This window comes from Pteropus medius, unplaced genomic scaffold (assembly GCF_902729225.1).
Source record: "Pteropus medius unplaced genomic scaffold, Ma_sr-lr_union100, whole genome shotgun sequence".
In the NCBI taxonomy this organism is placed as follows: Eukaryota; Metazoa; Chordata; class Mammalia; order Chiroptera; family Pteropodidae; genus Pteropus; species Pteropus medius.
In genome coordinates, this window is record NW_024355008.1 from 2,973,043 (window position 1) to 2,999,849 (window position 26,807).

Here is a 26,807-nt window from a genome sequence, read left to right on the forward strand (position 1 = left end):
TCTCTCCTTTTATTTCATTGTACTGAATATTTAATTTAATAGTGGATAGAAATGGTGATAATGGTCATTCTCTCTGACTCTGTCTGTCTGTATCTCTTTGCCTCTCTCTTCCTTTTTCCTTTCTTCTGCCTTTGATTCTTCAGAAGTGGTCAGATATGAAGAAACTTCTTTCTTATTGCTTCTGAGAGGGTAGAAGTTCTGGTAGAAACTCATAATTTGAGACTCAATGCTTTCCCTACACAGGTTCTGTGCTAGTCTGCCGAGTTACTTCCATCCCTTAGAAGGCCTCTGTCCTCAAAATCTTCTAGAAGATGCTTACAGGGTATTTATGGTAATTCCAGATCACAGAACAATATGGTTGCTATGTGTCCTTTGGGCACTGGTTCTCAAACCTGACTCATGACCAGAAACACTTGTGAAGGATTATAAAGATAAAGACTACTGGGTACCATCCTGGTACTATGGAATCAGAATCTCTGATGATGGAGCTTGGGAATTATATAAATTGTCTCAGATAGTTAAGGTTGTGAACTATTATCTATACATCTAGTAGAAACACTTAACATTTAAATAAATATATTTAACTGTATATTTATTTAATCTATGTTCAATCTAGAATTCATCTTTATCTATAACCTCCTCTAGAAGATATATCATCAGTTTTGCTTCTCTCCTTCCACATCACCCCACCATGTTGTAATTATCTAAATTCTTTCAAGTTAGAGATATGTCATGGATTCACAGACATGTGGTCACATTTGTGAAAATGCAAAAGATAAACATGTATTAATAATTTTCCAAACTATGATCCCCATTATATTACTCATAAAGGCATTAAATCTATTTTGAGGTAAACAGAAGTCAAGAAGAGAAGCATACTGTGTTCCTGGACATCTAGATAACCTAAACACATGTCCTTAAAATATTTCTTAATGCTCTACCTCACTTCAGTTGACAAAATGCATACATTTGTGGGACTTTTGAAAACCAACATCCCATCAGCATAATAGTAGTTTCAGAATTTCAAAGTTAGTAAACAGAATCAATAGCATGTGAGTCATTGTTAATCTTGTAGAGCTGTGCTGTTTCAATTAGGCAATTTTAGGAATTTCTTACATAGCATAGTTTAAAATTATAGACATTCCACTTAGCTGAAAGTTGTGCTTCTGCAGCTCATAGTGTTCACAAGCCTTTTCTGGGACTCTAAGGACAAGTGTATGTAATTCACCACTACGATATATACATTTCACTAGTAATACTTATTTTCCTAGGGAATCTCAAAAGTGAGATTGTTGCTCAATGGACCTGAGTATTTTGAAGACTCTATATATTGTTAGAATGATTTTTACAAGCTATTTTAAGAGCTAGAACTTTTATGTATTAATGAAAAGGGACATTTTCTCAAAAGCAAAGACAAGTACAATAACAATGGGGTATAAATATAAAAAAAAGATTTAAAGCTTAACCTACGTTATTTGTTGCATAATTATCCACATGGCTCTCCCTTAGAGTGATGCAGTCATTAATGAACCATAGTCCAGCAAGCAAAGCATAATTCTATAATAACAAGTTATTTATTTGTATTTGTTGAGTCCTGGTAGAAGGTATACCACCCAGAGCAACATGTCTTACTATTCTCTTTCCTTTCCCATTCTCTTTTTCTACACCCTGTGGTACCTCTTTTCTCCAACTCTGGAGAAACTTCTCCTCTACCCTTGGTGTTCTTCCTAATTATGCATTACAGAGGAGAGAAGATGATTCTGGCTATGGGAGAGCAGTCCTCAGAGGGCAGCATAGAAGCCGAAACCCCATATTAATGGAAGAATGCAGGGAAGATATTCAGAGCACTTAACTCAGACACACCTGGGGTTCATCTAATTGCCAAGAGAGTCACACACTAAACAGGGAAAATTTTAAAATAAAATAATAAACATTCCTGCTATTTAGTGGTGAGTTGTTATATTGATAGTTTATATAATGATACAATTTTTCCCATTACTTTTATCACTATGTATCACAATGCTAGAGATCAGTATCAATTTAATTAGGAGGTCTGGTTTCAAATCCTAGTTCTGATTTTAATGAGTTTTATGACTATGTTGTGTCACCTCTCTGGGCCAAGTTTCCTTACTATAAGTAAGAGAATTAGAGTATGCTATCTTAAGGTCTCCTCCTATCTAAAATTTTATTATTCTTCATATTCTTAAAAGACCTAATGGTCAAATTGCTTGACTTGTGTGTTGAGGCCCAGTTATTACAAGTTCTTTAGAAGGAAATCACATGAACATAGGGTAGTAATAAGAGACTAAAAAGTCATCTTCCCCATAACACTCCCTAACAGGGTGGGCACTTTTTACGGGAAAAGATATTTTTCATTCCCCCGCCCCCCGGCCCCACCACACACACACAAATTCATGACCAGTTCAAAACTCTTCTCTGAAAGCCATCCCCTTACTACCCTTCTGTGATGTGGCAAATGCCACATTGGGAAGGTAAGATTTCCTTCCTCCCCCAATTCACTGTATCAACCTCCATACAATGGAATGTTGAAATTCATCACTGTGGGGAAGATAGAGAATCTGATAGAGTTTATATCCCAGGAAAGACTTGAAGAGGGCTTGAAATAAGACACTTGTGTATGAAACTTGGGGCATGACTTTTTTCTATGGCTGGTGGTCCAGTGGCTACAAATATAAATCAACCCAAACTGAATTAAATAAGTGGTCTCTTTTTATTAAAATGGCTCATTGAAATGTCCTCATATTACCTTTATAATTTTATGTTTGGACCTGTAAATGGTTACTGAGTAGGGGCTGTGGTGAAGAGCCATATAGGAGGAGGAACTGTGGAGAGTAGTGATGGGGCAAGGATGTGACCCCAAGGTATATCCCCTCCTTTGGAAGAGAAGCCTCTGGGTCTTGTGGTAAGAGCAGACGAAGTTAGTTGTTATGAAAGCTATAATATGTTTGGTTTGGCATTTGCCCTAGGCTACGGTATCTTGTCTCTAGAGTAGTCTTGAAACTTGGAAGCAGCACAGATGCTAAGGACCCAGTTGGGTGGATGTTAAAGGAACAGAGAATGAAGAGCAGAGGTCACAGCACAAATAGGACAGGCAAGATGAGTCAAAAATGATAAGCCACACCTGCTGAGGTAACAAAGAATGGGGAAATAAACAGCATGTTGGGTGGGACCCACATATTTTTCAATCAACTAAATAAATTTTTTTTTGGAGTGTAGGCTAGGGTTAAACAGAGAAAATTTATATAAAATAAATATTTCTCACCATTTACTACTGAGTAAAAAGTCAAATTACTTTTTAACTTCAAGCTGAACTTTCTCTTCTCCTCATACCTTTTCTTCTCATTTATTTACTAAAATACTTCACATTTACACATCATCAGCAATATGGTCTTTATGATTATAGGCTCTTAAAGAATCACATATTCAACCAACCCAAATAAGATGATCTTTATACAAATCATGTACTGTGGTATCGTAGGGAAGGGAATTAGTAATAATGCTTACAGTCTGAGCTATCAAGGAGGGTCTGAAAAGAGAAAGTTGAAATAGCTGGTCTCTTAGCAGTATATAATTGTTCTTATTCCTATCTTTCCTTTCTAGGGCTCATAACCTTATTTATTTATTAAGCAAACATGTTTCAGGCATATTTTTCAGGCATTACAGATGACTACTCATTGACTGTTTATAAAAACCCCTTTGGGGTTGGTGCTATTATTATCTTCATTGTATCTATGAGGAAACTATGGAGCAGAGAGGTAAAGTAATTCCCCCAAGGACATGTAGCTAGTAAGTGGCAAAGCTGAAATTTGAACCAGGAACTTTGGTTCTGGAGTCTATGGTTTTAACCATTTTATCATAGGGCATGGTTTAAATTGGTATTTGTTGTTTCTCTGTGTGTGTGTGTGTGTGTGTGTGTGTGTGTGTGTGTGTGTGTGTGTGTGTGTAATATTTAAATAATGAACACAAGATCTAATTCTTAGCTAATTTCCTGTTGCAGAGGAAAGAGTTCATTTTCCTTTATTAAAAAAAAATTAAGAGCCAATTACTTGTCAGTAGTTTTTGAACCTAAATTATTTAAATTTTTCCCTGTGCAGAGAATGACTTGAGAGCACAGGGTACAATGAATGAATGACTTAGGTGTCCATTGAGGTTTCTTGCAAAGCTCAGAATATTTCTGTGAAGTCAATAGAAAAGAGACTGTCTGTTCACTGGGGCTCAAGTGACCCCCATGTTTACTATTCTTGGGGCTGTTCTGCTTTTTCACTTATTAAACAACTAATGATGGGATGACATTTATACACCCACACTGTGCCAGTTGAGATAGGGATATGGGGAAATACTGGCTTGGTAGCTGCCATTAATGAGCTTAAAATTTAATAGAGGAAACTAAACACACATATACACATCCATACACCACCTTTAAATAACCTTCACGACTTAGCAGTATGTAAGCAAGCACCCACACAAGGAATTCAGGAAACTGATCAATGGGTAAACTTTATTGAAGAGCTGGCTTTGGCTAGATAGAGAGATGGCATATTGAATTTATATACCTCTGCAGACTCTCTTGGTCTCATCTAGTTCTAGGACCTTTACCTTTTCCACCCATCTGCTCTGCCTGAGCTGCTGAGCCTGACAGAATCTGTGTGGTCTGTGAGGTTCTGCCACCCGAAACTGGTCAACTCCATGCCTGGAGTCTCTGGCTTCTCCAACCACTTTGAGATTTATATGAAATATTGCTCTATTAAGTATGGGCTCTAGCTTCCTAAGCAGCTCCTAAAAGGTCCAGGATACAACTTAGAAGTGTAGGAGAGTTGACTTTGGCTAAAGAAAACCAGGAGCTGGAAAGAATTTGGTCAGATAAATATTTCTTCCCTTTCTTCCTCTAACGGACTCTTCTGAGGCATAATTTCTCTGACTGGCCTGTTTGGAGACATACTGAATAGCTGGGCAGGTGGCCTGCCAAGTGACTGGCTGAGATTCTTCAAGCTCATTGTGAAGTAGAGGCCATTGTTGTTATGCTTATCTCACATATTTTGTCATCTTTCCCTGTCTTACTTTCCTTTTCTTTCATTCTTGTCCTGGGATTGCACTTCCCTAAATAAAGTAATACCCTGTGATCTTTGTCTTGGTTTCTGTTTTCTAGAAATCTTGGGAGAAGACAGAAGAGATGACAATCTTTGTAGAGTATAGAATATACAAAGGAATAATCTGGGTTAAAAATATTTGTTAGAAATAGTGTCAACTTTTTTTATAAATTAAGTTTATTGGGGATAACATTGGTTAATACAATTATATAATTTTCAGGTATATATTATAATTTGACATCTGTATATTCTATTGTGTATTTACCACCCAAAGTCCAGTTTCCTTCAGCTACCATGTATTTGATCCCCTTTATCCACTTCACCCTCCCCCTACCCACCTATGTGTGACCCCTTTTACCCCATCTATCTCCCCCTCCTCTCCTACCGCCTACTCTCTGGTAACCACTAGTCCATTGTCCATGTCCATGAGTCTCTGTTTGTTTGTCCTATCCTTTGTTGCTTTTAGGTTTATATCCCACATATAAGTGATATCATGTGATTTGCAACCTTTTCTGTCTGGCTTATTTTGCTTAGCATGATTATCTCGAGGTCCATCCATGTTGTCGCAAATGGCAGTATTTCATCTCTTCTTATGGCTGAGTAATATTCCATTGCATACATGTACCACCGCTTCTTTAGCCAATCATCATTGTGAATAATGCTGCTATGAACATTGGTGTGCAAATATCTTTATGTATATGAGTTTTCAAGTCTTTGGGAGTAAATACCCAGTAGAGGGATTGCTGGATCATATGGTAGATCAATTTGTAGTTTTTTGAGGAAACTCCATACTGTTTTCCCTAGTGGATATACCAATTTGCAGTCCCACCAGCAGTGTATGAGGGTTCCTATTTCTCCATGTCCTCTCCAGCATTTGTTATTCCTTGTCCTGTTGATTATAGCTATTCTTACAGATGTGAAATGATATCTCGTTGCAGTTTTGATTTGCATTTCCCTAATAGCTAGCAATGTTGAGCATCTTTTCATATATTTGTTGGCCATTTGTATGTCCTCTAGGGAGAAGTGTCTGTTCAGATTCTCTTCCCTGTTAGGCAAGGTCAATTTTTAGAGGGCTGTTCTGAGAGATGTGGATTCTTTAAAGGCTTTTGAGCAGAGGAGAGCCATAATAGAGATTGGGATTTAGGAAGGTAGATCAGGCTGAAGTAGAAAATTGGGGTGGTAGAGGCGAGGAGAACTGGAGGTGGGGAGACCAGCTATGATTTAAATGTGAAGATGAATATAGGCCCAAACTGTAGGAATTAAATGATAGATGAAGAATCTTAGGATGGCTTTGGTCATCTTGGCAAATTGGAATGCAAGGTCATTCTCTAGAAGTAAGAGGAAAGTACAATTGGAGGGTCGAAGAGGTGGAGAATGTCAGTGTGTCCACCTGAGGTCATGTTCCTGAGCGTCCATGGTCCAGAATGGGTCATGTTTCTTCTTGCTGGGCCTGGCTTTAGGTTTCTATTCTCCATCAATGTGCTTCTAGGACACCTACAGAATTTCTTATTTCATGGTTAGTTTGTATACTATAAACAAATTGCCATAAGACTGATCATATATATTTACAAAATTTATTCAATTTTGATTTTGTTAATTAAATTTTGTTAGTTTTGCAAATTAATTTGTTAACAGATTAAAATGAATTTGTTAAATTTTGTTAATTTAAACTACTACTTTAGAAACTGCTATTTCCAGTACTTTTTAATGAACATATATCTGAGCCCTTGGGTTATACAGCAATTGGCTTTTCTTGTTGTCCAGTCAGAGTGACCACAGAACACATGACTTTTGTCTAGATTTTGCTGTTCATGAGAAAGCAGAAATAGCCTGAGTAAGCTACATGTTCATTATGGATCTTAAATGCAAAAGTGTGTGCTTAGTTTTATTTATTTTTTAAACACTCAACTACATTTAAAAATATTTTTGAATACTTTATATATAGGCAAGTTATTGAACACTTGGGTTTGTGTTGAAGTTCTCTGTATCCAAGATTGTTTGCTTGCCTAGAAAAGAGAATAACTAATGTTCTAAAACATTACTTGAGTACAATGCATCTGCTGAAGCAGGTAGGCAGAAGTAAAGTATCACCCAGAGGAGATAATATATCTAAACAGGTTCTGAGTTGAGAAAATTGAAAGAATCCTCAAGTTAAAACAAATCAACCGACCGACCAACCAACCAACCAACCAACCCACCAACCAACCAGAAGCATGAAATGTGTCCCCTAAGGAAAAAGGTGATTTGTTGTGCATTTCCGGGTTCTTAGAATGTTGTCTGGCTGGTGACTCAGATAGGAGTCTGTTTTTGACTCAGCTAGTTGGTCTTTCTGTGGTGGTACAGGTGTCAAGGTGAGTCTTTTCTCAAGGAGTGGTATTCTAATAGCAGTGCCCCATTTGTCTTTAGCGTTGAAGAGGCAATCCTGATTCTTATGGTAGGATATCATTACAGAGATCAAGCTTGATCCAGAGATGAGTGTTTCAGTTGCTTTTTGGCTGTTTATTTTTAAAGAGTCAGCTGCTTGTCATCCGTAACTAACTGGTTTCCGTTTCATCACAGGAAGATGTGAGCCAGGGACAGCTTTTAGAAATCAAACAAAGGCTTATGGGAGTCTGACCAGTGTCATGGGTGGAAAGCTGAACAAGGTTGGGGAAATTTTGGAAATGGGGAGAATTTTAAAAGTCAGAGGAGCATTATATTTTGAAGTGATGAAGGATGGGAAAAAGAAGACATTTCAGCAAGAAAGTGTTAAGTACAAGGAATATATAGAGGACAACTAAACAAGACAGACATTTTTTTTTTAACTCTTGCACACTGAAGAATGTATATGCTATGAATTGGCTCCTTTAACCACACAAAGATGCCTATACCAGAAACTTTGAGCACTGCTTAAAAAATTGCCACAAGGTCACGGAGACTCTCAGACTTACCTTCCTTCAGATCACTTCCAATTTTCCCACATATTTACTTACATTGGTTCCTGGACCTGCCTGGCTATCTCAACTTGCTTAGGCCCAGTGGGATTCAGCTTTGGTCTATTTACTGTGCTTTTGACATGGCAACCTTATATAATGCTGCCTATAATAACTGTCTCTTGGCATCATGGATCTCATTTGTAGGCTAGAAGTTTTCTGTATCTGAGCTATCTGTGCCTCAGGACACAGATGTCAGTATTTATTGCTCTACCATGGCTGTTCAGAAAGCTTTCTTTCTATGGAAAAAAAAAAAAAACTTGACTAACCAATCAACTAGCCCATCCATGCAGACCCCCAAAGATCTTCACCTATAGAGAGGGATCATAGGAACCCCCAAGGTGGGCCACTTGGATTTCCAAGGTGAATACCCATGGAAGGGGTTTCCCAGGCTGTAGCTATTGATTCCTATTTCAGCTACGGGTGTAAAGTTCAGCTAAACCAGTAGGCTGCTTCACAAATGCTCAACTGGCCCCTGAGCCTTGCTAGTGCCAGCTTTTTAAATGACCCAATTATCTCCATAAATTCACAGAACTGACATTTGGAAAGTGTCTGAGATTTATCCTGCAGAGTACTGATATTAGCTTTGAGTACAAGGATTTACCAATCTGTCTTTTTTTTTTTTTTTTTTAGATATAGGAGAATGAGACAGAAATGAGGCTTCCATCATCACCCCTTGACAGATAATCAGTGGCCTCTTTGCCAAATCCAGTGGTGTTTAATTTTGTCTAAACTCCTCCATGGGAATTGGTGTCATCATCTTTTTCACTCTCTCTTTTCATCTCTTACCCAGTGATTTTCCTAAAACCTGGCCTTAAAGACTGTCTTTTTCTTTCTATACTTTCATTCTTTCTTGGAGAATAGGTTTATTTTATGATTCCAGCTATCACTTCTCTGTAGATAACACTTGCTTCCTTTTATACAGCTTCAGACTTTCACCTGAGCTTAGATACTTATTTATAGCTGCCTATTTAGATACTGTCATCATTATGAAATCATTCAGAAATCATTATATCCCAGGCCGAGCTTATCTTCCTTTAAAACTTCCCAAATTTACTCCCAGTTTTATATTTCTAATCTTGGAATAGTTTCTTCATTTTTCAGTCCTTATATATATTCATTACCTTGTCCTATCAAATTTTCTTTTAAATAGTTATTTATTTCCTTTGTTTTCTTTTCCTTTCATTTTTACTGCTACCCTCCAAGCCTTATGTTCTTAAATAATTAGCTTCTTATCTTTCCCCTGCTAGATGTATCCTCTCCAAACATCATTTCTACTATGAAACTATTTTTTTTTTTGTTCTCTATAGTCTATAAGACAAAAAAACCTCCTAGCCCAATCTGCTCTAGTATAACCTACAAACTCAACCTTATCTTTCTTAGCAGGTTGGGGAGAACCTGAGTCCTGGGTGGATCGTAGAGGGGTAGTCTCGATGAGGAGATGGAGCATGTTATAAAGACAGCTGTCACCTCCCAGTGCAGATTTCTCAAATTTCGTACAGAGCTGAGTAACTGTTCTATCAAAGACTTGCAACAACATCTATAGATCTAGAGGATATTATACTAAGTGATATGTCAGGCAGAGAAAGACAAATACCATGTAGTTTCATTTATACATAGAATCTAAACAAACAAACAAAACAAAAACAGATTCATAGAAACAGACCAAAGTGATGGCTACCAGAGCGGGGAGGTGGGAGAGATGGGTGAAAAGGTGATGGGGAATATAGTCAATAATATTGTGATAGATTTGCACAGTGACAACTGATTACTAGAATTAGTGGGGTGATCACATTGTAAGGTATAAAAATGTTAAATCACTATATTGTATACCTGAAACTAATATAACCAACATAATAATGTATACCAACTATACTTAAATGAAAAAGATGGATACAAGAGCTATACTCAGAGAACTGGGTTAAGTATCCTGGTGCAGATTTCAGATAAATATTTGGTCTTTGTTATGTTCATGTTAAAAAAACAAGAGGGTAGAAAATAGAAATGAGCTTATGCTATAGCAGGCTGGATTCAAGTTAGACAATGGAGAAGTTATGGATATGTAGGGCCATGGGACCATATAGAGGTTATTCTCCCTATTCTTTAAACCAAGGAGGCCTTTTCTGATTAACCTACCCCTTTACCTGACTTACTTTCCCCCATAGCAGTTATTCCCATATGACATATTCTGTATTTTATGTGATTATTATTTGTCTCCCCAACTAGAATGTAAGCTCAACGAGAGAAGGGATTTTCGTTTGTTTTGTTCACTGCTACCTCCTCAGTTTCTAGAACCATAATTGGCATAAGGTATATACTCAATATTTGTATATATGTGTAGATATTTATAAATATTTATTGAATGAATGGATAAACTATCTGGTATAAAACTTTATTAATTTATTGGTCAATCTGATCACTTCCACTCTCAAATATATTAAATTTATTTTTCTTCGAAATAATTCCTTATGCTATTTACCGGCCTAGAACTTTCTACCTTCTCTTCAGCTCTCCAAATTCCATCCCTATTTTGGGTTACATTACCATGGAGAAGCTTTCCTCAGCATCCCAGGCCATGTAATCATTTATCTCTCTATTCTGAAGCTCTTGCTATTTGTACTGTTTAATCTCTGGATTTATTCCAAATTCAGATGTTGGCGTGCTTTGCTGTTCAATTCCTCCTTCAGACCCTGATCTTGACCTTTTTGAACTTCATCATCTCTTACTCTCAGTGTTTTATTTCTTAACTTTTATCAGGTGTTGGCTTCAGATGTGTGTGTGTTTTGCTCATTCATGCATTATTTATTTATTCAACACACTCGTCTAACACCTACTGGATATTACACCATAGGAAACAGAAATAAACTAAACTCAATACAAGCCCTTAAGGAAATAATAGAATCTACTAGAGTGTAAAGTAAATTTTAAATTTCTTGAAAGTAGAAACATTTGAAAATATTTTTTTTGTGTGATCCCATCATACCTCAAATAATGCTAGATATTTAGTGAGCTCAATCAATATGCTAAATTATAGACGTGTAGGACTTTAGTATTGACAGGAATTTAGTCTATTTTAATACAATCACTTCATTTTATGAGTGAGGATACGAGGAGAGTGGTTCAACAACTTGCCTGTCACAGACCTAACTAGTGGAGCATCTGGGCTGAGAGAAACCAGGTCCTTGACTTCCAGGTCAAACACATTTTTGCTATATGTTTGTCAGAAAAACAGTACAGAAAACCAGGCTAATTTATATAAAAATAATTGTGTTAAAGAGTACTAATTGAAATTTTGGAGGGCCGTTATCAATAAAATAAAATATATAATATAAAATTGCTTAATAGTCCTTGAGTTCATTCTTTTGTTAGAATTAAAGGATATCAAGGATTCTTTGGGAATAAATGTATTATGCCTAAATGTAAAATTTTTTTTTGTGGTCACCAGTATTTCTGCAGCCTCCAGTAATAACTCAGCAATTATTGCCGAGATCATTGCTTGAGATATCTAGAAATATTTTGATGACCCTACCATGACCATTTCCTGTGCCCCATCTCCTTCCTCATCCTCTTTGCTTCTATTTAGTTAGTAAACATCCTTGGGAAGTGAGAAACTGGATCTTCAGGGGACCTAGCTCCCTACTGTATCTTGGGCCACCTTGAGATTATCACAGTGTCACACACAAAAATCTTGGTGATTTTGATTATTATACTCAGTTTCTCTTCTGGATCTAGGAACTTTATTCTCAGCAGGGCTAAACCCTCACTCACTCCATATTTCTTTTAGATTCCAGATGGTGTGCCAGTCAGTACATGAGAAGGGGAAGGATTTGGTGACAGAGAGGGCTTTTTCCAAAGTGGAATTTAAGAGAAAGGTTTAGAAGGTTTATCCTCATTGTCAAAAACTGACTAACTTTTATCCTTAGATGAGTTTTGGTACTTCTTTGGTACTTCTTCTAGTAGCACTTTTCTGATGAGAGTCTTTCATGGAGTAAACTAATAGAAGACTAAATATGTTTGCAAATATAAATTCATACATAAAATATTACTGAGAGCTGTGTGTTTTCCACTAAATAGTTGGATTAAAACATTATTAGCTGACCACAGAGACCTGTGAGCATATGAAAGAGAATTCTAGGGGAGCCACTTGCAAACAAGAAGAATGTGATATCATTTTTACTTCTTTCCTGTGGTTATCACCTAATGTGTGATGAGTAAAGATTGACTTCCACACAGAGGTGGAGTATTTCCCAAAGCCATTAGGGAGATTAATCTTGCATTGATGTAGGATAGGCTAGTGCTTTTCCTTCCTTTATTCAATTGTTAGAAAATGGCTTATGATTTTTGTTTCCAGAGATTTATGGTTACTTTCCATGAACAATAAACCAGTAGGCCAAATTTGGCCTAATGTTCTGAGAACCTCCAGCTGTGGCAGAGGTAGAAAAATACACCACCTAAGGGCACATGAGCTTGCACCATATTTGAAGGGTAGAAGTCAGGAACAGTCCAAAGGCATGTAGATACTGCAGCAAAGTGCTGATTTGGAAACATAATCTATATGTGGGTGTTCTTAGTTTGCATGTGGATAGGCCTCCTGGGGCAAGATTTATGCTTTTACCTTTGAAATATACCTCGTGCCAGACTCTGTGGGTAGTTTCCTTTCTAGAGAAGAGAAACTAGAAGAACCTGGGCTGGTGACTTACATATGGCCAAAGTGGCCAACTGGGTACTTTATTTATTGATTTATTTTTATTTATATTTTTTCTTTTTCACACCAATTGGGTGCTTTGATGATGGTGGTGAGATGAGGAGAAGAAGCAGGTGCCTTGTGCATTAATCACCTTGCATTCTAAGTGTTCAACCAGATTATGTAAAACTGCAATTAGCAATATGTGAGTTGTTTCTCTCCATACCTAAAAGGTCTTTGCTGATGCTCAAAGGCTGTAGAGCCATTCTAGTTTTTAGTTCTGGGATTAGCTAGAACTGATGGTGACTCTACAGCTAAAGTGAAATAAACTGCCTTCATCCCAATTGACATTTTATAGAAAATGTCTATGTATCTTTCCCATAGTATTAGAGTAAGTAGTTGAATTGTAAGGCAAGATGGGGGTTATAGCAACACATACTTATTGATTAAAGAAGAAGCAAGCAGGTGACCTTCTGTCATATTCTTATTCTGATGTTGTATGGTGAAGCAATAAATATTGTAGAATCAATGTTATAAAAATTAATGCTCCATATCATATATCAGGTGTCAGATACAAATCTGGATCTAACACAAACACAGTTTGAAGCAACGAGGGAAGTCATCTAATGTTGTATTTTATATTGCCACTCACCTGCACTGTTCCTTCTTATTCTCATTAACAAAGAGCTTTTTAAATCCAATGGTAGGAAATCTGGTTCTTATTCTCATTAACAGAGAGCTTTATGAATCTAATAGTAGGAAATCTGGGATTCTAGGTCAAGCTGTACCCACCACATTTTCCAAAAGAAGGCTCAAGCCCCTGTACAGGTGTACAAAATGGATTCCTTTGGTTTACCAAGAATGGGAATGATTCAGAATTGACTAAAGCTTGGACTTGACTTTCTGGAGTGAGGCCAATCCCTAAATTAAGATAGAATCTCAAGTCTATGAGTCTCAGTTTCGGCTCTACTGCTTCTCTGAAGATTTTTTTAAAAAATAATTAATTAATTTATGGTGGCATTGGGTAATGAAATCCGGTAAGTTTCAGCTGTACATTTTAATAGTAAAGCATATATATATTTACATTGTGTGTTCACCTCCAGAGATTTACATAGATGAAAAAAGGAGTATGTTGCCCCAGAAAGAATTAAAATTTGTATTCATTCTGCTCCTTGGTATTCTATTTCTCACAGGGTTATCTATTTCTCCAAGGCAGGGTGGAAGAGATGCTAGTTGATGAAGACTTTAGAGGTGAAAGGAGAAGGACTGACTTGTAAACTGTCATAAAGAAGAATGAATATTGGTATTAGCTTTCCCTGTTGTTTATGGTTTTCCTTGCAGATACTTCAACTATGAACAATAGTTTCAGTAAGGAAGACAGAATGTGTTCTGACAGGAAGATTGGGAGCTGGGACAGGCAGCAGAAAAATGAAGCCAAACAGCATGGCGATGTGTCATCACTGCTGGGTTTACCTTGTGAAGCCAGTTATCTATTTCTTTACAAAATGTTAGGCACTCATTCATGAAACAGCATATATGGTCTCAGATACAGTTGATGGAAATAAGTCTCATTACTCTCTTCCCACATCATGAATTCATTAAAACATCTATCCATTCAAGAGTCATTTATTGAGAGCTTACTATGTGCTAGGCACAGTGGTAAGTACTGTAGGCTATCAATTACTTATTTCATGGGAATTCTATAGTAGTAAACAATTTGTTTTTATTTTAAAATTTGTTTTGGTTTTATGACTGATGCTAAAGGCTTCAAACCAGGAATCCCCAAATGAATAAAAAAGGTGGTTTATGGTTACTGAAGGATTTCATAGAAGGTTGAATGGCAGCATAGCCTCTATATGACTAATGTATTTCAGAGAAATCTGATGTATGCTTTTTCATTCCTCCTACATTAAAACCTTAGAGAATGAGAAAAAGAACTTCTTAGCTTATAATGAAGTCAACTCTCAAATGAAGTCTATAACCATTTGAAAAACACTCAGCTGTCCTTCCTTCAGAAGTTCATGCTAGTAAACATCTTGGGCCCTCTTTCAACTACTGGCGTCATGGTGTTGGAATGGTAATAACAACTTGGCCAACCAGTGCTTGTCTAAGCACAATCTCACTAGAGCAGATGTTATGAAATAAAGAAGCCAAAAAGACACAGACCAAGTTGTGAGGGAAGATGAATTCACTCCCAGGAATATTTATTTGGATTGGGGGAAATACTATCTAATAATTAAGGAAGACAGAAAAGGCCAATTCTGAATGGTGGGAAAAGAGAAAAGCAAAGTATAGAAGTGAGGAAAATAACCATCACTAAATTGAAAAGAAAACTCATAACAAAAACTAGATTGATAATTGACCTTTAGCTATGGAAAGATACAATTTTAATGAAACATGAACTGAAAGGATTTCTTCTGAGGGTTAATTTACATTTTTTTCTTTTTCACTCTTCAACATATTTGAGTAGATGCATGGTTCTGCATGATTAGTGTGTTAGTCTCTCTAAAAAGAGAAAAGCTTGACACACCCGGATGCCTACAATGAGTCAGGTGACCCTTATGAGAGACATGACTAAAGCCAAATAAAGCCTTGTTAAGGGAGAAGGCAATTTGGGGGCTTGCCCTGAGGTAATATCTTATGATTTAGTTTATGGAGGGATTTCCCGTCCAACCTGAGCATGGCTGACACTGAACTTGCTGCAGGGGAACAAGGTCCTTCTAAGAGAGGATGAGGACATTTGCCTGATAAAACCCAGTGGTACTTGACTGGAGGACGTTAGTGGTGGACAAAACAATAGCTTCCCAAAGATGACCATGTCCTAATCTGAGAACTGTGATTGTATTACTTTGCATGTGAAGAGGAGCCTTGCAGATGTGGTTAAAAAGTAAGATTCTTTTTTTTTTGTAAGGTTCTTGACATGAGATTTCCCTAGATTATCTAGGTGGATCCAGTCTAATCATATATGTCTTTAAAAGAGAAACTTTTATAGCCAAGTCAGAGAAAGATATTATAGAACAAGGTCAGACAGATGCAATTGAGAATAATTCATCCCACTATTGCTGGCTTTGAAGATGGAGAAAGGAAATGTGGGTGGTCTCTAGAAGGTGGAAAAGGCAAGGAAATGGATTCTCTCCTGGAGCCTCCAGAAAGGAATTCAGTTCTATTGACCCCTGGATTTTAACCCAGTGAGGCCGATTTTGAATTTCTGACCTTCAGAACTGTAAAGTAATAAATCTGTATTGTTTTAAGCCACTAAATTTAGAGTATATATTATAACAGCAAAAGAAAACTAGTAAAATATTGTACTATGCTAACATTTTCTCTTTGTTGTCTATTGCTATTTTGTATTATGAATTCTGTCTAAATAATAAAGCTGTAATGTTAGGCTAGCTTCCTAAGAAAATTCTTGAACATAGAACATGGCTTTAAAGGCCAAATTAAGTAAATTGGTCTATTAGTAAATACATTAGCAAATTAATATATTCACTCTTTGCACTCACAAATGCTTTTTGAGCTCTTATTATTGACCAAGCATTATATTAGGTTCTGGGATTAAAACCTGAATGAAGACAGATTTCATTCTGCCTTCAGGAGGAGTTTATAGACTTCTTGGGGGAGACTGACTATTAAACAGGAAATTTCAACGTGTGGAGTGGATAAGTTTGCTTCTCTTTGTTGTCTTCATTATAGATATTTAGAGATCACCTTCCTCTAGTAAGTTAAGCCAGTCATTGCTCCCTCATCTAGTTTCAATCATCCATGAATTTGTTTAAATCTGTGGTCTATTTCCACATCTCTTATTCTTTTTATTTGTTCCTGAGGGAATATATAGCTTATCTTCTGTGTATTATTGACCTTGGTTTTCTCTCAAGAATGTGGTATAGCATGACCCTGCATTATCTGGAAAAATAAACCATTAAACAATACTTCCCTGTGCTAAGTGCTGAAGTAGGAGGAAGGAAACCAACAAGTCAGCTTCCAGAGCTATAGTCTTATTTCCAGGAGATGAGCTAGGTGTATCCAGAACCTCCAATAATTTAACTTTTTATTTTTTTCTGCTGAGATAGTGCAGAATAAATTGGTACAAATAATAAACAGGAATGGTGTAGTAAATAAAATAATAATTTACATCATTATATTTTTTTATTGCCACCCATTATTTTCTAGAATTGTAAATCCTAAGGGGTTTAGCAGATTCTCTTGGTGAAAATATATCTTTCCCAACCAGTGATTAGCTTCCTAATTATGAGAGATACATCTGCCCAGACAAGTACCCAAAGAATAATTAGATTAAGTTTCTGAAAGTCTTTTCTTCTTACTTTCATTTGTTGACTATACTAATAAAGAGATGGTACTAGGCAAAGAGAAAAACATGTCTATTACAAAGCACAAAATGTTTGGGAGACTTAATGCTGTAGACTTCTCTGCCTGTGAACATGGAGTCAAATATTATTATTTAGAAGAATGGTCTTTAATTTCCTTGTTGTGTTTTAAGGGGTACCCTTTTTAAAGCATGGCCCTGATTTATACAGATTAAGTAGTATTTGAGTTGGCCAGAAAGAGAATGTGAGAAATAGAAGTACTGTAGCTTATTTGTTTCTGTTGGTCCTTCCTTTAGATTTCTGACATGGTTTGTCTCTGTGGCAAGCCTAATATCTCTGGCTACTCTCTATAGGAAGGGTACAGTGACTACTGGAGGGGAGCATACTGAAGTGGCAGATGAATGACAGAGAAAGGGTGTTGAATTAAATCCTTCAGGGAAATGATTTGTGGCTATGTGATAAAATGTACAGAAATAACTTACTCTTCCTCTTCTCACATGATCACCCTGCTGTTGTACCCTGCCTGTGTGTGCCTGCTGTGAGTACATGATAGGTGTTACATTTAGGAGGTACAGAGAGGGTGTAGTGTGAGAACAAAGGTGCTGGGAGTGGGTGAGTGAGAGATCAGAGGAAGAGCAGGCGGCAAGCATGGGCAGACTAGAAGGGCAGACAACCAGAACCCAAGAATATCACAAGGCCCCAAAGGCAAGGCCATGAACTAATATGTGATTTCCCTGTCTTCTATCTTGCACATGAAGAAATCATTTCACCTATTCTGAAGATTCAAATGTCTGACCAGAGATTCCTTTGGGATGGAAAAAGCCGAAATTCTTCCCTAACCTCTAACTGATTTGTTCATGGCAGTTTCCATACTGAAGTAACATGTCAAGTTTGATAGAGATTACAGGGTCACCTAGGGAAAGAGAATTCTCAGGACACATTCCTGGAACACTCAAAATTTAGATATCAAGAGAGGAGGAGAAGCCTGCAAAGAATATCTAATAGGAGAAAACACAGAAGGCTTGGAGAAAAAGCAGGAAAGAGTGGTTTTACAAAACTCAAAAGAAGAGAGTTTCATAGAGTGAATTGTGGACTAAAGGGAAATATAGTAATATGTGTGGAGAGATATGACTCTTGGATTTGTAATCATGGAGAAGCTTCATTGGCACAATGTGAAAGGAAGCCAGATTAGAATGGGTTTTTCATTAACTAATTCTTGATGTCCACATAAATGTTTTTTGAGTACTTAGTATGTAGCAGACATCATTATGGGTGCTGGGGATTCATTTCGTGAAAAAACAGACATTATCTCTACTTTCATGGTGGCTTATTGGGGGAGGCAAATAAAGAAAACGACAATTACATAGGCAGGAATGACCTTGGAATATTGGTGGTAGAGAAAAAAGATCATTTTATCAAAGCATAGTGATTGAATAGAATAGAAAATTTAAGAGAAAATATGAGATGACCATGGGTCAGATTAACATTTAAATTGGAAATGAGTAAAGCAAATTGCCCTCCATAAAGTAGGTGGGCCTCATCCTATCAGCTGAAGGCTTGAATAGAACAAAAGACTGACAATCCCCTGAATAAGAGAATTCTCCCACCTGATGGCCTTCCAAAAACACCCTCACAGAAACACCCAGAATAATGTTTGACCAAATATTTGGGAACCCTGTGGCCCAGTCAAGTTGACACATAAAATTAACCATCATAAAGTACCTGCTATGTGGCCATGTTTATGAGCTGGTGCAATAGTCATGGATGACAATGACATGTAGATCTAGGCTACCTGATCATGCAGGTTGCTTGAACCCTCAGGCTCTGTTTATGCTCAATATCAGATGTTCCACTTGCATTTTATGATGGCCTACTGCTTGGCCCTTTGACTCTGATTTTGCGGGTGTGACAGCTTATGATCAGCAGTTCTGGCCAGTTGTTCACTTGATGTTCCAGGAACAAGCTCTTCATTTCTACCATAGTTCAGTAGAATGGTAGCATTCATTGTTTGTAAGATGTATAATTCTTCACTGTAGGAGGTATGGCTTTGCTCTCTCACTACTGCTATTATAAAGTTCACACATCTTTGTAAAAACCTTACCGCAATTCCCACCCCTGCATTTTTTGCTTTTATTTTTATATATTTTATTTATATATGGACAATAAACACTATAATTGTGTCATTGTTACTTTCAATAAACATCTTTTAAATAAATTTAAAAGTATATGTGTGAATAATCTTTTGAAAAATCTTATATTTTCCAAAATATTTATCCTTTTTGGTGTTTCTCATTCCTTCTTGCAGAACTGGAATTCTATCTGGTGTCATTGTCTTTCAGCCTAAGAAACTTCTTTTTTATTATTGTAATTCAGGTGCCTTGGGGATTTATTTTTTCAACTTTTGTATATCAGAAAATATCTTTATTTCACCTTTATTTTTGATGACTAGTTTTTCTGATTTTAGAAAGCTGTTACTATCTTTTCTTTCAGCATTTAAAAATGTTTCATTGTCTTCTTGATTTCATTCTTTTGGAGAAGTCAGCCATTATTTATATCATTGTTCTCTTGTTTATAATTTGTCTTTTTTTTTTCTTTTATTGCTTTCAAGAGTTTCTGCTTACCTTTGTTTTTCAGTTTCACTATTATGTAATTACCTTATTTTATTTTATTTTATTTTATTTTATTTTATTTTATTTTATTATTTTATTTTATTCATTTTGCTTGAGGCCACTGAGCTTCTTGGATCTGAGGGTTGATATTTTTCATCAGTTTTGAAAAATTCTCAGCTATTTTCTCTTTCAATATTTTTTTTCTGTACTCCTCTCTATACTTTCTTCTTCTAAGACTCCAGTTATTACCATATTACAGCATTTTCCATTGTCATAAAATTCTTGGGTGCTGTGTTCCATTTGTTTTGCTCTTTTTTCTTCTTCGTGATTCAGTTTTGATAATTATTTTCAGTTCAGTGATTTTTTTCTTCTGGTGTGTCCAGTCTGCTCATAAGCCCATTGAAAGTTATCTTTATTTTTGATTTGTACCATTTTTATTAGCTTTTTATATAGTTTCCATTTCTTTGCTGAAATTTCCCATCTGTACATGTCTGTTCTTCTTTCTCATTAGATCTTTTAATATATCCATTATAGTTATTTAAAAATCTCTTTCTAATAATTCTAATCTCTGATTTATATCTGGATCTGATTTTACTGAATGTTTCTTCACTCTATTAGTCAGCTCAGTGCTATAACAATAAGCCACAGACTGGGTGGCTTAAATAGCAGACGTTTATTTTCTCACAGTCTTGGAGGATAGAAGTCCAAGATCAAGGTGCCAGTAGGGTTAGTTTCTGGTGAGTCTTCTCTTCATGGCTGTTACGTGGCTATCTTTTCACTATGTTGTCACATGGACTTTCCTCTGTGTGTGTTCCAAGAGAGAGAGTAAGGTCTCTGATGTTTTTCCTCTTTTTATAAGGATACCAATCCTATTAGATTAGGGCCTCATTATATGACCTCATTTAACCTTACTTACCTTCTTAAAGGCCCTATTTCCAAATACAATCACAGTGAAGATAAGGGCTTCGACATATGAATTTTTTTGCGGGGAGAGAGGGGACACAAATTCAATCCATTACACTCTCCTAGGGATGAGTTACATAACCTTGTTTTTTTGTATGTCTCATAAATTTTTATTCAATTTCAGACTCAGAAAAATAGATCTTGAAGAAAATAATTTTTTTTTTGCCCATAAAAGGTGCATCTTTAATTAATTAATTGATTTATTTTTGGAGTGTGGGGACTTCAGGTCACTAGGGGATCAAGTTAATCTAATCTGTAGTTCAAGTCGGTTTGGATTTAGTTGTTACTTTAGTTAGATTCAGTTCACCAATAGCTTCAAATTATTTGAAGCTGGAATAAAATCTTCCCTGTAGCTGCAGGCTTGGGATCTAAATGCTTGAATCTTTCCTTGCCATTAGGATTCAGCAGTCCCCACATGCCTGCATGTCAGGGAGTCTCTCTCAGTTATATTGCCTTCCTCAGTTACAGACAGCTGCTGCCTTATTCTTAGTGTGAGGCCCCTAGTGACTAGCCATTACATTAGACTTGATCAGACCCCTCATATCTACAACTCAGAGCATACCTCTCTCAGTTATTCTGCCCTTTCTTCAGCTATAGTCTGCTACTGCCTTATACTCAGAGGAAGGACTAGAGTTCCTGGAAGGCCTCATATGCTTGCACGCCACAGGAGTTTTTCTCAGTTCTTTTGCTCCATCCCAGCTACAAATGACCACATCTTCATGCTTAATAAAGACCCAAGTGTCTGGAGGATTTCTCTTAGATTTTTGCTTTTCCCTCAGACACCAATGGGTCCTTATGCCTGGGCCTCAGGGCATTCTTTCTCAGCTCCTCTGATGACTCTAATCTTTCTTGTGAGCACAAAGGTGAAGGCCTTTGGATAAGAGTTGGCAGATGGGTGTAGAATTTCTTTGGAGATTTTAAGGATTCAAAATCATAAGCATTAAAAGTTTATGAAAAATTCAGTTGTTTTGTTCCCTCCATGTCAACAGAAGCTTTTTTTATTCACCTGCCCTTCCAAGTATGAACGCAGGCATAGAATTCTTCTTTCTTAGGAATGTGAGCTAAAACAAAAGATTGGATTGTCAAATAGGCTCAAAAGAATCAGAGATATTAACCAGTATCAAGTTTTACTAATAATTTCAAATACAGAGGTAATGAGGAGGCTCAGATAAAACAAGAGATCTGAGATGCTGAGGTGCCTTTTGGGTTTTTCCTTTCTGCATCAGATACAAACACACTCTCTAGTTCAGAGTAAACGAGATCTCTAAGTGAGGTATTGGAATATTATCTCATATAGTAGGAGTGTTTGATCTATGATACATCTCCATTTTATACCCTAATTTATATGATGTTTTCTAAATCTATAGATTCTAGGTTTAAAAAAAATTATTAAATTTGTTGCTTAATAAAATTATGTAAGTTTCAAGTGTACAATTCTGTAATATATCATCTGTATATTGCATTGTGAGTTCATCACCCAAAGTCAAGTCTCTAACTGTCACCATATGTTTAACCCCCTTTATCCTCTTCCACCTCTTCGTACCCCCTTGCCTTCAGGTAACCACCATACTGTTGTCTGTGTCTGAGTTTTTGTTTGTTTGTTTGTCTCGTTTGTTCATTTGTTGGTTTCAGTTTTATATCCCACACATGAGTGAAATCATAGAGTTCTCAATTTTTTCTGCCTGACTTATTTCGCTTAGCATTATAGTCTTAAGATCTATATTGTGGCAACTGGTAGTATTTCATTTTTTCCCGTGGCTGAGTAGTATTCCATTGCATATATGTACAACATCTTCCTTATCCAATCATCTATTGAAGGATACTTTGGTTGTTTCCATGTGCTGGCCACCACAAATAATGCTGCAATGAACATAGGGGCACATATATCTTTACGAATAAAGGTTTTCAAATTTTTTGGATAGATATCCAGAAGAGGGGTTGTTGGGTCATACAGTAATTCTATTCTTAATTTTTTAAGGACCATCCAAACTGTTTTTCATGGTGGCTGTTAGGTTTATTTTTCAATTGCTATTTTATTGATGTATAATTGACATATAACATTATATTAGTTTCAGGTGTACAACATAATTATTTAATGTATGTATATATTGCGAAATGATTACCACAATAAGTCTAGTTAACATTAATCACCATACTTAGTTAAAAGTTTTTGTTTTCTTGTGGTGAGAACTTTAAAGATCTACTCTCAGCAACTTTCAAACAGACAATACAGTATAAGTAAGTATGGCCACCATGCTGTGTATTACATCACCATGACTTATTTATTTTATAAATGGAAATTTGTACTTTTGACTACCTTAACCCATTTTGCCCACCCCTCACCTCTTGCCTCTGGCAACCATCAATCTGTTCTTTGTATCTATGACTTTTTTTTTTAAGATTCCACATGTAAATATTTATTTTTCTCTATCTGACTTATTTCACTTAACATAATACCCCCAAGCTCAGTCCATGTTGCAAATGGCAGAATTTCCTTCATTTTTATGGCTGAATAATATTCCATTATGTATATATTCCATAATATAAATATAAATATATATATATATTTTACCTATTTATTCATCTGTAGATACTGAGGATGCTTCCATGTCTTGCTTCCATGTAATGGCTATTATAAATAATGCTGAAATAAACATGGGGGTATAGTTATTTTTTTGAGTTAGTGTTTTCATTTTATTCTGCTCAATAACCAGAAGTGGATTTCTCGGTCATACAGTAATTCTATTTTTAATTTTTTGAGGAAACTTCGTACTATTTTCCATAATAGCTGTACCAATTTACATTTCCACCAACAGAGCACAAGCATTCCCTTTTCCCACATCCTTGTCAACACTTATTTCTTGTCTTTTTAATAATAGCCATTCTAATGGGTGCAAGGTGATATCTTATTGTGGCTTTGATTTGCATGTCCCTGATGACTGGTATTCCAGGCTGCTTGCTGACCTTAGTTCTCCCCAAATTACCTTGTGTTATCTGAACAATCCAATAGAAACCAGATGAACTATCTCTAGAACTCTATATAATTCTCCAGTTAAATACCTCCCTCTCAGCAGTTATTAAAACCATGATGAGGTTGCTGTTCAAAAAACATTAATTTATTTTTTTGAGGGGGAAAGAGGATATTGAATATGAAACTTGCCGTTGCTACATTGCTGAATAATTTGATTTTCCACTTGATAGCAATGTCAGCTTGTTGGGCAGGCTTATCTACTGCCTTTTAAAAATATAACATATAAAGAAAGTATTTACACTAATAGGAAACAACTTATAAAGAGGAAATGATGACAGGAAAGAGGAAGTCGATGGGCACCAAAAGAATAGTGTCAGCAGTTTCATGTGAGAGTAGTATAATTGATGTTTTAAACTTCTGAGGTCACAAAGAATCCAAGAGAGAAAATCCCTAATCCAGTCTTCTTCCTCTTACCCAGCAGGACAATAAATAATTTGGGAACATTACTTCATAGGTTGTGGGTTAAGTTAGAGGTTGTCGCGGGGAATCTCAGTTATCATTTACTGTAACAGTGTTCGGAAAAAAAAATCTAAATGATGTTGCTGCCTCCAAAACTGCTAGAATTTCTAGATTAAATACAGTCTGAATATTTTAAAGCATTAGTCTAGCCACAAATTGTAGAATATACCTATGGGTAAAACATTTCTGGTATTTTCCTTCATTGAGAAGATGGTAAGTCAATATCTTAATCATGAAGATCTGTTACTCCATGGGGTAAATGTCTTTTTGATATAATTTTTTTAAAGTAAAAATAAAAATGACTAGCTCTTTTCCCTTTTATAAAATAATACATATTAGCTGATAAGCCCAATAAGCAACCAAGGCAAAACAAAACAGATGAATCACAAAACATACTTAGATTGTACCCAAAATAAGACTTCATGTCAACTGCATAACGGTTTTAGTTAGAAATAAACTAAAATTTGTCATTTTACTGAAATGTGGTACTCCCGGTATGAGAAGCAGGGCTATTCATCTTAAAATCCTTTGAGTCTTGTGCAATGTTTGGAATATAGTAGGTTTTCTAATGAATATTTGAGTAAATAAATAATGGATGTATAAACTGGAAACAAAGAAAACCTTTAACTGACTATTATAAGATAGTATGCTGCCATAGGAACTTTGAAGAGGTGGGAAAACTCTTATAGTCACCAGGGCCAAGTGAGGGCCTAATCATTTTGATGTTGGTGAAGCCTAATATTCATCATTTCCTGGAAGTTGCCACTGGCCCCACCCATCAATGGGACAAAGACTACATAACCTAACCCTAACCTGCTCTTCCAGCTTTATCTCTTAGTATCCCCTACATGACCTCTCTTCTTTGGTTAAACTTTCTACTCATGATTCTCTGAACACCTCATTCTCTCTTGCCTCTCTATGCCTTTGTTCATGTTGAACTTGGAATGTATTCCTCTGCATCTTTGCTTACAAAATCCTACCCGTTCTTTCAAGTCTATCTCAAACACCAATACTTTTAGAAGACTCTTTCTCTCCAACCATCCTTACCCTAAGTGAGACTGTCTTAGAGCACTGATTATCTCTTCAACCACAGTATTTATTATATACTCCTTTTGCATTGTAATTATTTTGTAGAGCAAGAAATTCATCTCATGCATCATTTTGTCCCCTTTGTAAAGCATTACAATTTGGTGAATTGACAGATTAATTCAGTTTAAATACTTATTGAATACTTTCATCATTTATCATGTAGGTACCATGAAGGATACAAAGGTAATTTGAATGCTAAGAAGTTTACAGTCTACCAAGGGAAACAGAATATATAAAACAGCTGTAATACAGAGTTAAATGTTAAAAAAAAAACTAGAATTACATATAAAGCATTATAGAATTAAGAGTATTGATAACATACTTCCAGGTTTGGAGATACAGGAAAGCTTAATTAAGAAGGTAAATTTTCGCTCTTTCTCTTCTGGTCCCAGGCGCTTCGGGAGTTGTGGGCTTTGGTGCAGACATGGCCAAGTCCAAGAACCACACCACTCACAACCAGTCCTGAAAATGGCACCAAAATGGCATCAAGAAGCCTTGATCACAAAGATACGAATCTCTTAAGGGGATGAACCCCAAGTTCCTGAGGAATATGCACTTTACAAAGAAGCACAAGAAGGGGCTGAAGATGCAAGCCAACAATGCCAAGGCCATGAGTGCAAATGCTGAGGCTGTCAAAGCCCTCCTAAAGCCCAAGAAAGTCAAGCCCAACATCCCAAAGGGTGGCAGCCACAAGCTCAGTTGACTCGCCTGCATCGCTCCTTCCACATTGCCAAGGGTCTCAGGCTCTGCCGGCCAAAGCCCAAGGCCAAGGCTCAAACCAAGGCCCAGGCTGTGGTTGCAGCTCCGCCTCCAGCTCAGGCTCAGGCTCAGGCTCTGGCTCCCAAAGTTGTCCAGGACCCCACGAAGGCTCCAGAGTAGAACTCTCTGTCTGCTGATGTGAGGATGGAAGGACTGGTGTGACCCCTGAGCTGCGGTCTGTATTGGGCCGGTGTCCTCCTGTGCTATTTGTACTATTAAACCTGAGGCAGCATCTGTCAAAAAAAAAAAAAAATGAGTTTTCGTTGTTTTTGAAGAAAGGATAGAATTAAGGTATAGAGAAGGGCATTTCAGAGAAAAAAAATGGTGTAAACCAACTAGGGATCTGGGAGAGGGAAGCATGATATTTTTGGGAACAGTGTTTCAACTGGGTTTAGGTCTTAAGTATATGATGAGGTATTTAAAGACATAAAGATAGAAAGATAGTTTGTGATATTTTATACACTAAGAAATTAAGATTTTTTAGCAGTCAAAGACATTGACCAAAGAATTATATTTGATCAGAGCTATACTCCCAGAATAGACTAGCATAAGTGAAAGTATCCTTTGGAGAAAAGGAGAGACCGAAGGATCAGTAGATTGCTCTAGTTTATGTTGAAGCAATGAGAACTGTGTAGTGGCAGTGGGACTGAAGAAGAGAGGACAGTTTTTTTTAACTTTTATATTTTTGTTTTTTAACTATAGTTGACATACGATATTATATTAGTTTCAGGTGTACCACACAGTGATTAGACATTTATATAATTTATGAAGTGATCACGCTGATAAATCCAGTACCCATCTGACACCA

The 26,807-nt window shown here is 36.5% G+C and overlaps 1 pseudogene; it reads left to right on the forward strand.

The window, feature by feature from the left end:
* The first annotated feature begins 22,877 nt into the window (after positions 1 to 22,877).
* On the forward strand, positions 22,878 to 26,234 carry LOC120598090 (60S ribosomal protein L29-like; annotated as a pseudogene).
* The last annotated feature ends 573 nt before the right edge of the window (positions 26,235 to 26,807 follow it).